Raw genomic sequence first — 13,891 nt, forward strand, 5'->3', positions numbered from 1 at the left:
AAAAAATGAAAATATCGCGCAATAAAAATATATTTTAAAAAGATAGGTGGGTTCAAAAATGTGCCAGCCAAAACATAAGAACAGGATGAAGTAATCACGTGTTGCAAAAATCAGGGTCCATGAGAAAGGGAGTTAAAAATAAAAAATCAGATTATTGTGAATAAAAATGCCTTATATTTCAATAATGACGCTAATGTTAATAAATATAACATCTCATTTTAACTGACATTTAAATAACTATTGAAAATTTTGATCTATTTATTAATTATTATTTTTAATGCACTATAACTATTTTTTATTCAATAAACAGAAGATACTGTTTTTTTTCCACCTTAAAATAGAAGATACTATCACTGTCTCACATATGATTCTTTCTTGTGCATTTACAATGTTAAGATTTTTTTATGTAGTATATCTGTATTCTATGTATAATATAACATCTTAACTAATAATATTCAAAAGTATAATTTATTTTTTAAGTTCTATGATGCACATGTGACCTCATACTAATTATTATATAATAGAGTAGGGTTATATATTTTTCATATAGCACATGGCAGGGCAAGTGCAAATTGGTTTAGGGTTTTAAAAAAAAATAATTTTTTTTTAAAGTTCAGCTCTAATGGATTGATCGAATCAAGCTAAATTAGCTGAATGCTGGGTTAAATATAAAATAAGCAACCCCAAGAATATAATACTAAGCAAATAACATATGCTTATATCGCCAATTCATATCCAATTACAAACAGGATTGTCATAAACTAAAATATGACAAACATATATTTTTAATATTCACTTGCCACTATTTTTAGTTAATATATAACCTGATACCGACGATATAACAATTCTTGCATGTAATTTAATTTCTAAGGATATATAGCAATAGACTATGGCAATGATGTGTCATTTTGTCTCGTACCATTCACATCGATTCAATTTTTGAGTGTGACTAGTTTCTAACATTTGATCCATTGTCAACATATAACTAGTATTAATCTCAATATCAATAATTTTTATAGGAGGTTATAGGAACTGTAATTAAAATTACACTTCGAGGGGCGATATTCAAATGCAATAATCGAGCATAAATGAGGCAACTTATATATATACACACAGTGTCACACACACAAGATTAAAGTACATTTTTATTCTTGTATTTTTTCTCAAGAAATCAGGCACCTTCTACTAATAAGTGAGACATTTTTTTTTTAAACTATTTTTCAAAAGAACAAAATTCCCTTCTATTTTCGTATCAAGAATTTTAGAATGTTACATAACATATATTAAGAATGAATATGGAGACAATTGGTCTCCTTGTCTGAAACCTCTGTTTGGGAAAATTGGTTCCGTTAGAGAGCCATTGATCGAAACTTAATAATTCAGGCTACTAAGATCTTTCATTTTTATCCAATGATGGACCTTAAACCTAAGAAAATAGTTCAGGCTATCAAGATCCTTCATTTTAAATTATTAACCCAAGTATGTCTTGAGCTATTGGACTTCTGTATCATCATTGCCTGTGATAACTATGTCATGAACATACAACAACAACATGACAATAACACAAGCAGTAGATCGAGCAAAAAAAGCTAAGTTGTAAGGACTATAAGTGAAGCCAAGTTAAATAATAATATTACTGAACTTAGCAAACCATGCATGAGGAGCTTGCTTGAGCCTATATAGAACTCAATGAAAACAACAAATAATATCTTTTGGATGTTGATACTTGGTTGGAGTCTTCATATACACTTTTTCCTTTAAATCTCTATTCAAAGAAGCATTTTTAACATCCATCTGATGAAGTGACCAGTGCTCAACAACAGTAATGGCTAGAAGACTGTAAACATAAGTCATGCGTGCAATAGGTACAACAGTCTTCTCATAATCAATACCATATTCCTGTATAAACTTTTGGATCACCAAGCATGTCTTATGTTGTTTTAAAGAGCCATCCAAATAAATCTTGTTTTTATACACCCATTAGCAGCCAACTATAGTTTTACCAAAAGGAAGATCAACAAGATGTCAAGTGTGCATTTCTCTAAGTTTGTAATTCTTCATTCACAGCTTGCTGCCATAAGGGATCATAAGAGGCTACCTTAAAGGATTTGTTTTCCTGTAATTGGAGAATAGTAGAAAAATAATGGTAATCACTATAGTAAGAGGGCGGTTTCTTACACGGTAGGGTCAAGTATCATCAAATGATAGGGTTCAAGAGACATGACTTGTGTGAAAACATCTTGAGGTGTGACAGTAGGCATATCAAGAGCAAGCGCAGAGTCGATAGTGAGCTTTATAAGGGAAACTGCATCACAGTCACTTGGAAATAGATCAGCCAAAAGATCTATGATAATAGAAGGTGAAGAAGGAGAAACAGAGGAGCATTTAGTTAAGAATGAAAGCATCATATGTTCCTAGAAAACAACATGACGAGAGATTTGAATGTAAAGAGATATGGGATCCTAGCAACGATAACACTTATGCTCAGGGTTATAACCAAGAAAACATAGACACGAGCATGGGCATGGGCTTGCAATTTGGTATTTTAATGTGGAAGGAGAGGAATAAGATAGACACAGGTAAAAACTATCAAAAGATTATAATTAAGAGGAATACCATGAAGGCGCTCAAAAGGAAAAATATTACCAAGAATAGTGGTAGGAACTTTATTTATGCAATAGACAGCTATTAAGGCAGCTTTCCCATAGAAGCGTTTAGGATAAGAAGAAGAAATGAGGATGGCTCGAACTAAATCAAGAATATGACAATGTTTTCATTCAGGTCGACTATTTTACTGAGAGGTGTAGGGACACGAGTTTTGAGAGACTATCCCTTAAGCATCAAGAAATTTGAGCAATTTAGAATCACAATATTCCAAGGCATTATCAAGACGAAGAACTTTTATAACTTTAGAGAACTGAGTGCAAACCATAATAGAAAATTTAACGTAGATATCAGGCAAGTTAGATCAACTTTTCATCATGTAAATCCAAGTATAACGGGAGAAATCATTAACAAAAAATCAGACAATATCATGAGTCTCCAATAGAGGGAGTGAGTGTTGGGCCCCAAACATCAAAATGGACTAGATCAGAAGGCTTATTAGCAATAGAGTCATTTTTATTAAATGATAAAGCAGGATGTTTAGCAGTTTGACAAGACATACAATACAAAGACTCAACATCACTTGTCCCAAAAGACTATTAGAAAGTAAAGGCTGTGAAGCAGTTAAAGGCAGATGAGTGAGACTACGATACCATAAATCAAGGGAAGTAGAGGTGGAGGCAGCACACAACCTAGAAGAAGTGACCTCAGGAAGATGCAGGGAATTGAGCTCAAATATTTGACCAACCTCATGCCTAGTTTCAATAACCTGTCCTGTTTGAGAAACAGAAACAACATAACCACATTTGTTAAATAAAATATCATAGCCCATATTAACTAATTGTCCAATAAATAGGATATTAAAACTAATGTTAGGGACTAAATAAGTATCATGAATGGACAGAGAAGGCGAGAAACAGTACCAATATGACTAATGGGCATTTGAAAGTTATTAGCAGTGTATATAGGGTGAGCAGTGGTATTAGGTAACATAGAGAAGAAGAAGTGTTTCTAATTGGTCATGTGATTACAATAGGCGAAATCAAAATACCAATAAGATATATCTGAAGGTGTGGTTAAGGCAGCGGGTGGATTGAAAGAATTAGAGATAATCTTGCAGAGTAAAAGCTCAAGTTCAATAGTGGTAGAGGATCCCAAAGTAGAAGCAACAATAATAGTTGGCTCATTAGTAATAGATAGAGTAGGCTTGGATGACGAGGAACCAAACCTAAATGACCTCCCCTGATTAGGTTTGGGAGGTCAAGTAGGACATTAATTAATGAGATGCCTAAGCTTCTTACAATAACAACAAGTCAAAGAAGGATAGTTTGTAGCAATATATCCCTTCTTTTGGCAAGTCCTACATTCGATATATGGACCTGTATCAAAAGTGTGAGTAGATTGAGGAAAACGACGACAAAGCTAAGAATTCCTCTCGGGAGCAACTTAAGCCATTTTTATACTTTTGACTTTGTTAAAACTTAATTTTTGAATTTTGATTCAGTGTGACTCAAGTTTTATAATTCTAGCCATAAAAAACAATAGTCTCTAAATTTCAAGAAATAATAATATTCTCTTTAATTTTATATTTTAAAAATGTAAGAATTACTATTTTAAATGGTTAAAATTATAAGAGTTGAGTTATATTTAATTAATGTTATGCCATTAAATTTGAATCAAATTAAAATTATAATAATTGAATTATACTGAAGCATAGTTTATACTTTAGAAACTAAATTTTAACTTTGTGGAGAGTGTAGAAGTAATTGATTAATTTTCCCCACTACCAATTACCTATGCACATTATAATAAACTCTGACATGGTAGTTTAGCACTGCACTAAAAGCTTAAAAACGGTATTAATGATCATTTCTAAGGAATTTAAATCCCATATTTTAAACAAGTTATCTATGAGAAAAAAATTAAAATGTTTTTCTTACAAGAGAAAGGAACACCAAGCAAAAGCACACTTTGACAATTAACGATGGCTATTGACAATTGTTATTATGATCTAAAGAAGTCATAAAAAGGAGGAAGAAAAATGGGGAACACGTGAGTAGCACGTGACGAGAAGAGGCTGCATTAATAAAGTAAAAATAAAATAAAATCTACAAAGTAATTATTTCTTATTTTCTTCATTGTACACTAAATTTGAGAATAAATTCTATAAGGGATCAAATGGAAAAATAACAATCATCTGCGATAAAATTAATAAGTTATTGTAAGTGGGATTAAATTTTTTTGCACTGAAAGAGTAAAATAAAAAAATAAGTTTAAAAATAATTATTTCTTATTTTCTTCATTATACACTAAATTTACGAATCAATTCTATAAGGGATCAAATGGAAAAATAACAATCATCTACGATAAAATTAATGAGTTATTGTAAATGGGATTAAAATTTTTAAACGGAAAGAGTTAAATAAAAATAATAAATACAAACAGAAAATATAAACTTTAGGTATGAGAATTTGAAAGAACAATGACATCTATCATAAATTATATATATATATATATATATTAGTTTTTTTTATATATGACAAGTTAAAATTTTTTGGGACTTAATAATATCTATTTTGACGCATGAATTTGAACTATGTGCCTCCTTCCACATAGTAAATGTAGCATAATGTGAGAAAAGAAAACTGCTGAGAGGGGTGAAAAGAATGGATTGGACACCCAAACTTGATCTTTCCTCCACGGAGGCATAATTATTGTGAGTCTTTTCAATCACTCTTACTTCTTAAAGAGCTAACATATAAAAAAATTTATTACTGCTACTGCTGTTACTTATTCAATAATATTTCGTACTCTTTCAAGTCATATATTCAAGTTACTTTAATTATCTCAGTGAAATCAAGTGTCAAAAAGTAGTAATTAAATAAGTGAAACACTCTCCAATTTTTCCATTAAATATTACAAGTTACTTCTAATTGCACTACACATTAATTATATTTAAAATTATATACTCTTGTCACCTTTATTGTTATTTAATAGGTGTTTTAATTAGAAAACTTTATAAATAAAAAAACTTTATTAATTATATGTTGAAAGATCCAAACTTTTTTATATCATTTAACATGATATTTTTAAAAAAAGTCTTATAATATTATACGGAGAGGATATAAACAAAAATATTAATTTTTTTGAGGATGAATGCCCCCCCACCAATACACACACACTCTCCCTCTTCCCCTTAGTCTTATTTATAATGTAAAAAAAGAGTATTTATTTTAGTTTTATTTATAAGACATTTATATGATTTTTGCATCCATCCTTATCATTCTATCCTTATTAAAGGCTTAGAAGGTTATTAAATGATGAAGTATTTTATTTTTGGGATGATAAAACTTTTGATTCCTCAAATTTATCTTAGTTATTGATTTCCTTCAACTTTAATTTTTATCTACTTGATCCCTCAAGTTTATCTCAATTATCAATTTAATTTTCATTATTAGGAGGTATTATTAAAATTTGTTAACATAATAACATAATATTGATGATAATTGTAGAAATTAATTAAAATAAATGCTAAAAAAACTTTAAACAACATACTTTACACATTATAAAGTTTGAAAAAGTATTAAAAAATTTTAAAAAAACGTAATAACAAAATGCAACATAAGAGAATGAATTGATAAAAAATAAATTAGTCTAAGAGCTAATTTGATTTTATTTAATTCCTCTTACATGTTAAGTTATCAACATACTTTACACATTAAATTAATTTCAATATCAATTAATATTTTAAAATATAAAATAGTACTATGATAATTTATAAAATATAATAGATAAAATTAATAAAAATTAAATTTGATGGACCCAATTAATTAGTGAAGTAAATTTCGAAGGTTAAAAGTTTCATTCTTCATTTATTTTTAAAGTACGTGTTTTTAATATGGATAAAATTACAAATTTATTAAATTTTTAAATAAAAATATAAAATTAAAATTTTTTTAATAAAATATATTAAAAATGCCTCGAAGATCCAACTTGTTCTTGGGCCAACCTCGAAAACCCAACACACACGGTTTTATTTTAAATAAAAAATACATTAAAAATAATTTATAAATAACGGCAATCAATCAAATAAAGTAGAAAAGATTAGAAAAAAATAATATTAAAAAAAAGAAACGAAGAAAAATAAGAGTGACGCATCATGAAAAGGCCACGTGGTGGACATCGAAGCCAAAACATCGAAAGGCAGGAGGGAGAGGAGAAAGACCCAGAAGAAGCAAACAAGGCCAGGCGAACGTACACTGACACTCACCCTTTTATAACACGCGGCGAAGCGAACTCTCACAGACAGACTCACGCACCGTCGCCTCGCCTCCAACATCACTTCCAAGTCCAACAACACCACCACTAACAACACTCACATCTCTTCTTTCTCCTTCCCCCCTCCCTCCCTCTCTCTCCCCCCAAAGTCCGTTTCATTCTTGCCTGCATTTACTCCATCTCTTTCATCTTCCTCAAACAGAAACTACACAGCGTTTCGTTTTCCCTCTTCCTCCTCCCCCTCTAGCTCTGCGCATCCTCTTTTGGAAAACGACTCTGTAATGAGCTGCAATCTCTCTCGAAACGGAAACTGAGAGGGCTTTTTCTTATTTTTTCTATTCATTCCCTTTGGATTGGATTATCCTCTTTCGGAAACAACAACTGAAGGGGAAACTTCGTCAATTTTCCTGACTGAGTCTTCATTTTGCATTTGCATAATCAATGCCTGAGACCATCGGTTATCCTCGTATATCTTGCGGAAAGACTCCTTCTATTGTTCCGATGTTCGATTTTCAGCGATCGGCTCTGTGACTGCGAGGATTTTCTTCTGCTTTCTCAGATCGATTATGTCTTCTCCTTTCTCGTCGCTCGACTCCGTTTGTTGTTCTGCGACTTCTCTCTCTAATTTGGAGCGCTTTCTTCATTTTGTCACTCCGACGGTTGCTTCCAGAATTCTTCCTCAGGTATTTTCCCTCCCTCCCCTTTTTCCCTCTGATTTATTTATTTCAGTCAGTTAATTTATCTTTCTTCCCTCTCGTTCTGCCTCAAATTGTTTGTTTGTTTTTTTTTGGGCACAGCTGTCAAAAGAGTGAAAGTTTTTGAAAAAGAAAAAAACTTTTTCTTGCTTTGCAGAGTCAGAATTGGGGAAATATGATTGTAAGCCTGCGAAATTATTACTATTTTTGTTGTTGTTGGTGTTATTATATTTGTTATTTTTTATTATGTCCAGAAATGTTTTAAGATGTTGCGACTCGGCTTTCCTCCTCTGCAAAATGCCGAGATCCCACCTCACCGCACTAAACTGTCCAAATTTATTATATTATTTATTATTTTATATTTATTAAAATATATATATATATATATATAAATTATAGAAAAATTTTAATAAATTTACTTATTCAGATTTAATATAAATAAGAATTCAAATTTAAATTACAAATTTTAATAAGTTGATTTTACTTTTCAAAGTAAATTTATACGCTCTCTTAAAACAGTCTAAAAATTTTTAATCAAATTTCATATCTCATGATTATTTACTTTTTAATTAATTTATATTTTTATATTTATTTTTATTAACATTTTATAATAAATATAAAATCATTATTAATAAAAATATTTAAAAAAATAATTATATTTTAAAAGATTAAAAATATTTTATATATTTTAATATTCAATTCTTTCAAAAATATTTTACATTTTAAATGAAAAAATGTTATATCATATATATCTTTGGATAGTTTATTTAAATTTTTAATAGTAAATTTCGATTATAATATTAAATTTAAATTGTGTGAACAGATTTATTAATTTTTTATATTTTTATTTTAATAAATAAAAAATAAAATAAAATACAAAAGTATTAAATCTGAACGGATGAGAAAGTGAGAAGCGGGTAAGACGAGAGAAGAATGAGAGGAGGGAAACTAAGTCCAGATTTTGTGGGGATAAAATCTTCTCACAGACTTTATTGTTTGGTTGTTTTAGATTTTGCCAATAAAATTGTTGGAAAAAAGAGGGAGAAGATTTTGCAATAAACTTGATTGGCTGATTAAAGGGATACTATTTCACTACTATAATGTTGATTCTTGTAATCTTTATGATATTTGACAGATTGCTACTGAAGTTAATTTAACATTAAAACTAATGACACCATGAATAAGTAATAAGTAATCATGCTTTTCACGAGTATATTTAATATTGAATCAGTTACTTTCAGGCCAAAGAAAATCAGTTATTAGGATTCTTAAGTTAATTCTGGATGGTCATTATATAACAAAAATATGGTTCAAAATTTAAATGATATAAATTCCATCGAAATTGTTAAGTGTTTTTTTTTAGACAAATTTAAATTTAAATTTATAATTTGGTTATAATATATAAATATCATTCCCTGCTAACATATATGGTGGGTTATATTATATATATATATATATATATATTTGCACTTATCCTTCGGGTTAGGCTGTTTGTCAGACATTCCTGACGATGTAGGAAATATTAAATAATCTACGCACATGGGATAATGTGAAGTGGGCCTGTCTAAAACGAAGTCGTATTACTGGGCCCAATATATAAACCTTTGTCCTTTCCTGGCCCCCCTCTTCTCTGGCTCTCTTTAGATCGAGAATATCTCTTTAGATGCCTTTGATTTTCTCTCACTATTTGGCCTGCATAAGGTAAAAAAATCTCACACAGATAAACTCAAAATAAACGAAATAATTAATGTGATATTATTTATTCTCAAATTGCGTGCCTGTTCTATAAAACAAATTTAAAGATGATCTGATTATTCTCAATCACCCGGGTAAGCTGAAGGGGCTAAAAAGGAAAACAAAACGTTGTGGTTTCCAGATTTGAGAAGAATTCTGGGTTTTTTTTTTTTTTGTGAAAGCATATAAAGTTTTTACTGGGTCAAAAGTGATTTTTGGGAAATCTTTTGACATTTTGATTTGATTTCATAACCATTATTTTGATCCTTTGGCATTGTGGGTCAGGGCAGTCGCCTAACCTAAAGATAATTTCATAATGGCTTTAATGAGATAAGTGCTTCGTGTTTCTTCGGCTCCACATTTCTCACTTCTGATGTTGAAAGAGGAATTGGTTTGGTCCGTCCGTGGGAACACTTTGGTTACTAGTTATGATTATGATTGTTTTGTGCAGAAGTTTCGTATATAAAAGGGAAAATTACGCTTTCAATTTTAAAATTACACTAAAAAATACTCATTATCTCCCTATAATTTGTTGTAGAAATTCTAAAAAAAAAGCTTCTGTGTTCAAAATCAATGCAAATCTCCATTGATTCTTTGTTGAAAACCCCCTAAAACAGAATTTAAGTGTGCATATCTCTCTTGAATTCTACGGGCCTTTCTTTTGTTTTTAAAATATAGATAGACCTTCCTTCCTTCCCTGATCATTAAAAGAGTTCTGTATAATTTGTTCTTGTTTCATCGAAAGTTTTGAAAATAAATGAGATGTCCAAGAAATTTCTATAAAAATCGGTGGAAGTCTTTGTATTTTATATAGATTGGTTGACTTAAAATAATGGATATGCAGTATGCCTCATTATGATGAACGTAAATCTTTTTGTTTTATATAGATTGGTTCTATCTACCTAAACTTATTTTCTTTTAAAAAAATAGTAATTATCTTTATGTGAGTGGACACCCATCATCTGAAAAAGGTTTTTGTTTTCATGGGAATTTCTCCTTTGAACATTCTAAGTTTCACAGTTCGATGGGACCATTTTGTCTGTGTTCTTCTAGAGAGTGAGTCACTGGTTTGCAACTTGTGCTTCTTCGTGCTTACAGTTGTTCATGACCGAATTGGCAATTGCTTCCAACTTTGACTCATCTCTTAGTCTGGACTCTTGCAAGTTACGGAACCCCACACACATACGTGTGTGTGGGTGTGAACGAAGCTCTTTTCCAGAATTTAAGTACACAGAATCAGTTATAATTCTAATATAAGTGATTTCTTGGATGGCTATTATTGTAATATTGGTGCGTGCGTAGTGATAAGCTTGTTTTGTCTCTGGCCATGCATACAACATTTGTGATCCAACAAGGCTTCTTTTTTCATGTTTCGAAAAATTAATCATTTGGCCTTTGTAGTTTTAATGCAATTGTAATTTATTTTTTAAATTTTGACTTATTATAACTTAATTCTAAAATTTAATTCGATTGTAACTTAATCTCTAAACATTGACTTTCTAACTTAGTCTTTATATTTTAAATCATATAAATATTGGTCCTTACATCTTAAACATAAAATTATGAAAGATTAAAATTATGTTAAAATTTATTATTAATTTTTTAATTATAAATATTAAAAGTTTAAAATATCTTTAATCTTTATAACTTTATTTTTTAAAATATAGATATTAATATTTAAGTGCTTGAAACTATATGAATTGAATACAAGAGGCAAAGTCAAGAACTGAATTACAACCAAGTTTTTTTGAGCAAAAAAAAACTATAAGAACTGAGCAAAGTTTAGGAATTGAGTTATAATAGGGTCAAAACTATAGAAACTAAATGATTAATTTTTCTTTCATTTTTCTATTTTTAATTCAAATATGACATAAATAGGTAGCGATAGGCAGCTGATTGCTGGCTGATTTGTTTCCTTACTTCCTTTTCTTTTACCATATATATTGCAGAGTTCTTAAATGACATAAATACCCTGTGGCAACCTCTTGGTAAGGACACAACTGAATACTTCACACTGAAAGATCTCTGGGAGTGGTTTAATGAATGGAGTGCATATGGTGCTGGCACGCCTGTTGGGTTGGAAAATGGTGTGAAACCGTGATGCAATACTATGTCCCTATCTTTCGGCCATACAAATCTACAGTGACAAGTCTGTTGCAGCTTCGAGGTATGTCAAAAAGTTTCTGGGAAATTATATGCAAGCTATTCCTGCACCTTTATTTACTAGTTTAAAGTAGAGATGAAAGATGCATGACAAAAATAGCTTTCATGACAAAAATATAATGTATTTTTCATACTAATTGTGGCAATAGTGTGAAGTAAGCCTTCTGTTTTTCTAGGGTCCGGAGAGAGGATACTGAGATTGTCGAATTTGAAAGTGATTCATGGAGCGATGATAGTGGAAGTGATAACATTTCTCGATCATTGAGTAACAACTCGAGCAAATCATGGGATGCAGTTTCTGAGGATTCCAACTGTGACCATGAGGGTTCATGGCCAAGAGATGGGCTTGGTTACCTTTACTTGCAGTACACCGAGATGTCTCCTCCTTACTGGAGGGTCCCACTTATGGACAAGGTAGCTTTTTTCACTTTGTATAATTAGCCCTCCTTTAAGTGGCAGCCCACCAAACAAAAACTGATAATCTCTCGTCTCAGATAACTGAATTGGCAAGAAGCTATCCAGCATTAATGACACTGAAGAATGTGGATCTTTCTCCAGCGAGTTGGATGGCAATTGCTTGGTGAGAAATTGAGAATGATTAGTTGTTCTCATCACTTGTTAACATGCTTGACAAACAGATTTTATTGTAATACTTTTGATTAAATGACTTGTTTTTGTAATACATAGATAGAGCTTAGAATAAAGCACTTCTTTTATTAGCATTATAATTACTTTTCATCAGACTTTTGCATACTGACATCTCAACATTGCAAGTATAGTTGATAACAAGTGGCTACTGTGAACTATATCTCTGATGTCGTAATCTTGAATTCAATTAGAAGATTAAATTGATTTGCATTTTGATTTCTAAAGACGATATACTATCATTGGTTTCTAGATGATTTAGAATTGAAGTAGGGAAGAGTCTCTCTTTCTCAACTTCTACTTCCTTGACATTCTCTATAATATATAAATACGATTGTTCTTGAACTCGTAATTTTTTTATTTCTTTCTGAACTTCGTTATCTTGATTTTTTATCATTGAATAGGTACCCTATTTATTCCATACCAAGTCAGAAAACGAAAGGGACTTGGCAGCATGCTTCCTCACTTTCCATACGTTGTCATCATCTTTTGAAGGTATCTGAGTGTATTTATTTGTCCTTTTATATTCTATGATAACTTTTCTTCAAAGTAAGCTAACACATTTGTAATCCTTGAGTCAACCTGGAGGTAAAATGTACCTCAATAGCATCTTTCCTGGGTTCTGAATATTTGCTTCAGTTTCCACAATTGTTTCAAGTGTCGTTTCAAGAGTTTCAGAATTGGTATTCTGGAATTGAAAATAACGTTTAAGTAAGCATACCGGAACTGACACTCATTTGTAACACTTTGTAAACAACCACATGTCATCTTTTAGTTCTATTGTGACTTGTGACATATTGAATGGGTGCTGAGAAATAATAGAAGTAAATAGCCATTTGGTACACTGTGGTTGTCCTCGCTGCTCTTAGTATCTCGAATACTATACTACAAGATATACTAAGGTGTAAGATGTCATGGTAATTAAGATTTGCAATTTATTTTTTCTTTGTGGCTATTGAAAAAGTTATCAGAGAGAGCACAAACTTGTTCTTTTATCTAACTCAACAAAGCTAAACAAAGACGAGACATGGTTTTGGGATAAAATGAGATGTTTAAATTTTAATTATACTGGGCATGAGTCTCTGAATTCGAGTTCTGATCACAGTTTCTCGTGCATCTGCAGATTGTGCAATGGAATACAATAACATAAACATTGGGAAAGACATATGCTGCTCGGAAAGCATGGAAGTCTTGGTGGAGAGAAATGCGAGATAAAGAAACTGGTGGCTTATATCACTGCCTCCTTTTGGACGGCCACTTACAAAATGCAGGGCGATCTATGGCTGAACATAGATTCATCATCTGATCATGAAAGGCTAGCCGATATGTACCGTGCTGCAGATTCATGGTTGAAGCAGCTCAATTTCCACAACCATGACTTCAATTCTTCACATATCACTCTTCTCTGTGAATTGCTTATTTCTAACCATAACTACTCACCGACCTTCTGCTTTACCTTTTTTGGCTTTGAAGGATTTGGATTTCTGAAGTTGTAAGTTTGTAAAGCGTCCCTAAAATAAGAGAGGATAGAGGGGCGTAAATAGGAGAGAGGAAGTTGTAAGTTGTCAGTGGCTGAACACTTGCTTAGTGTGGTGTTCTTTTTCAGTTTTCTCACTCTGAGGCACTTTACTTTGGAGGATCCAATTCATTTTGACACCGGCATGGGAGATTCCACTAGGAGCCATTCTGATGAGTACCATTCGGAAACTCGAGAGGCTAGTCATATCCCAAGGTCCAAGCTGTTACAGAATTTGCTGCTGTGGGACTTTTAA

At 31.3% G+C, this 13,891-nt stretch overlaps 1 pseudogene; it reads left to right on the top strand.

Annotated features, from left to right (window-relative positions):
* Positions 1–11,404: 11,404 nt before the first annotated feature.
* On the top strand, positions 11,405–13,334 carry LOC129299965 (uncharacterized; annotated as a pseudogene).
* Positions 13,335–13,891: the final 557 nt, after the last annotated feature.

This window comes from Prosopis cineraria, unplaced genomic scaffold (assembly GCF_029017545.1).
Source record: "Prosopis cineraria cultivar Desert tree isolate PC_DT_omini unplaced genomic scaffold, ASM2901754v1 PC1367, whole genome shotgun sequence".
Lineage (NCBI taxonomy): Eukaryota > Viridiplantae > Streptophyta > Magnoliopsida > Fabales > Fabaceae > Prosopis > Prosopis cineraria.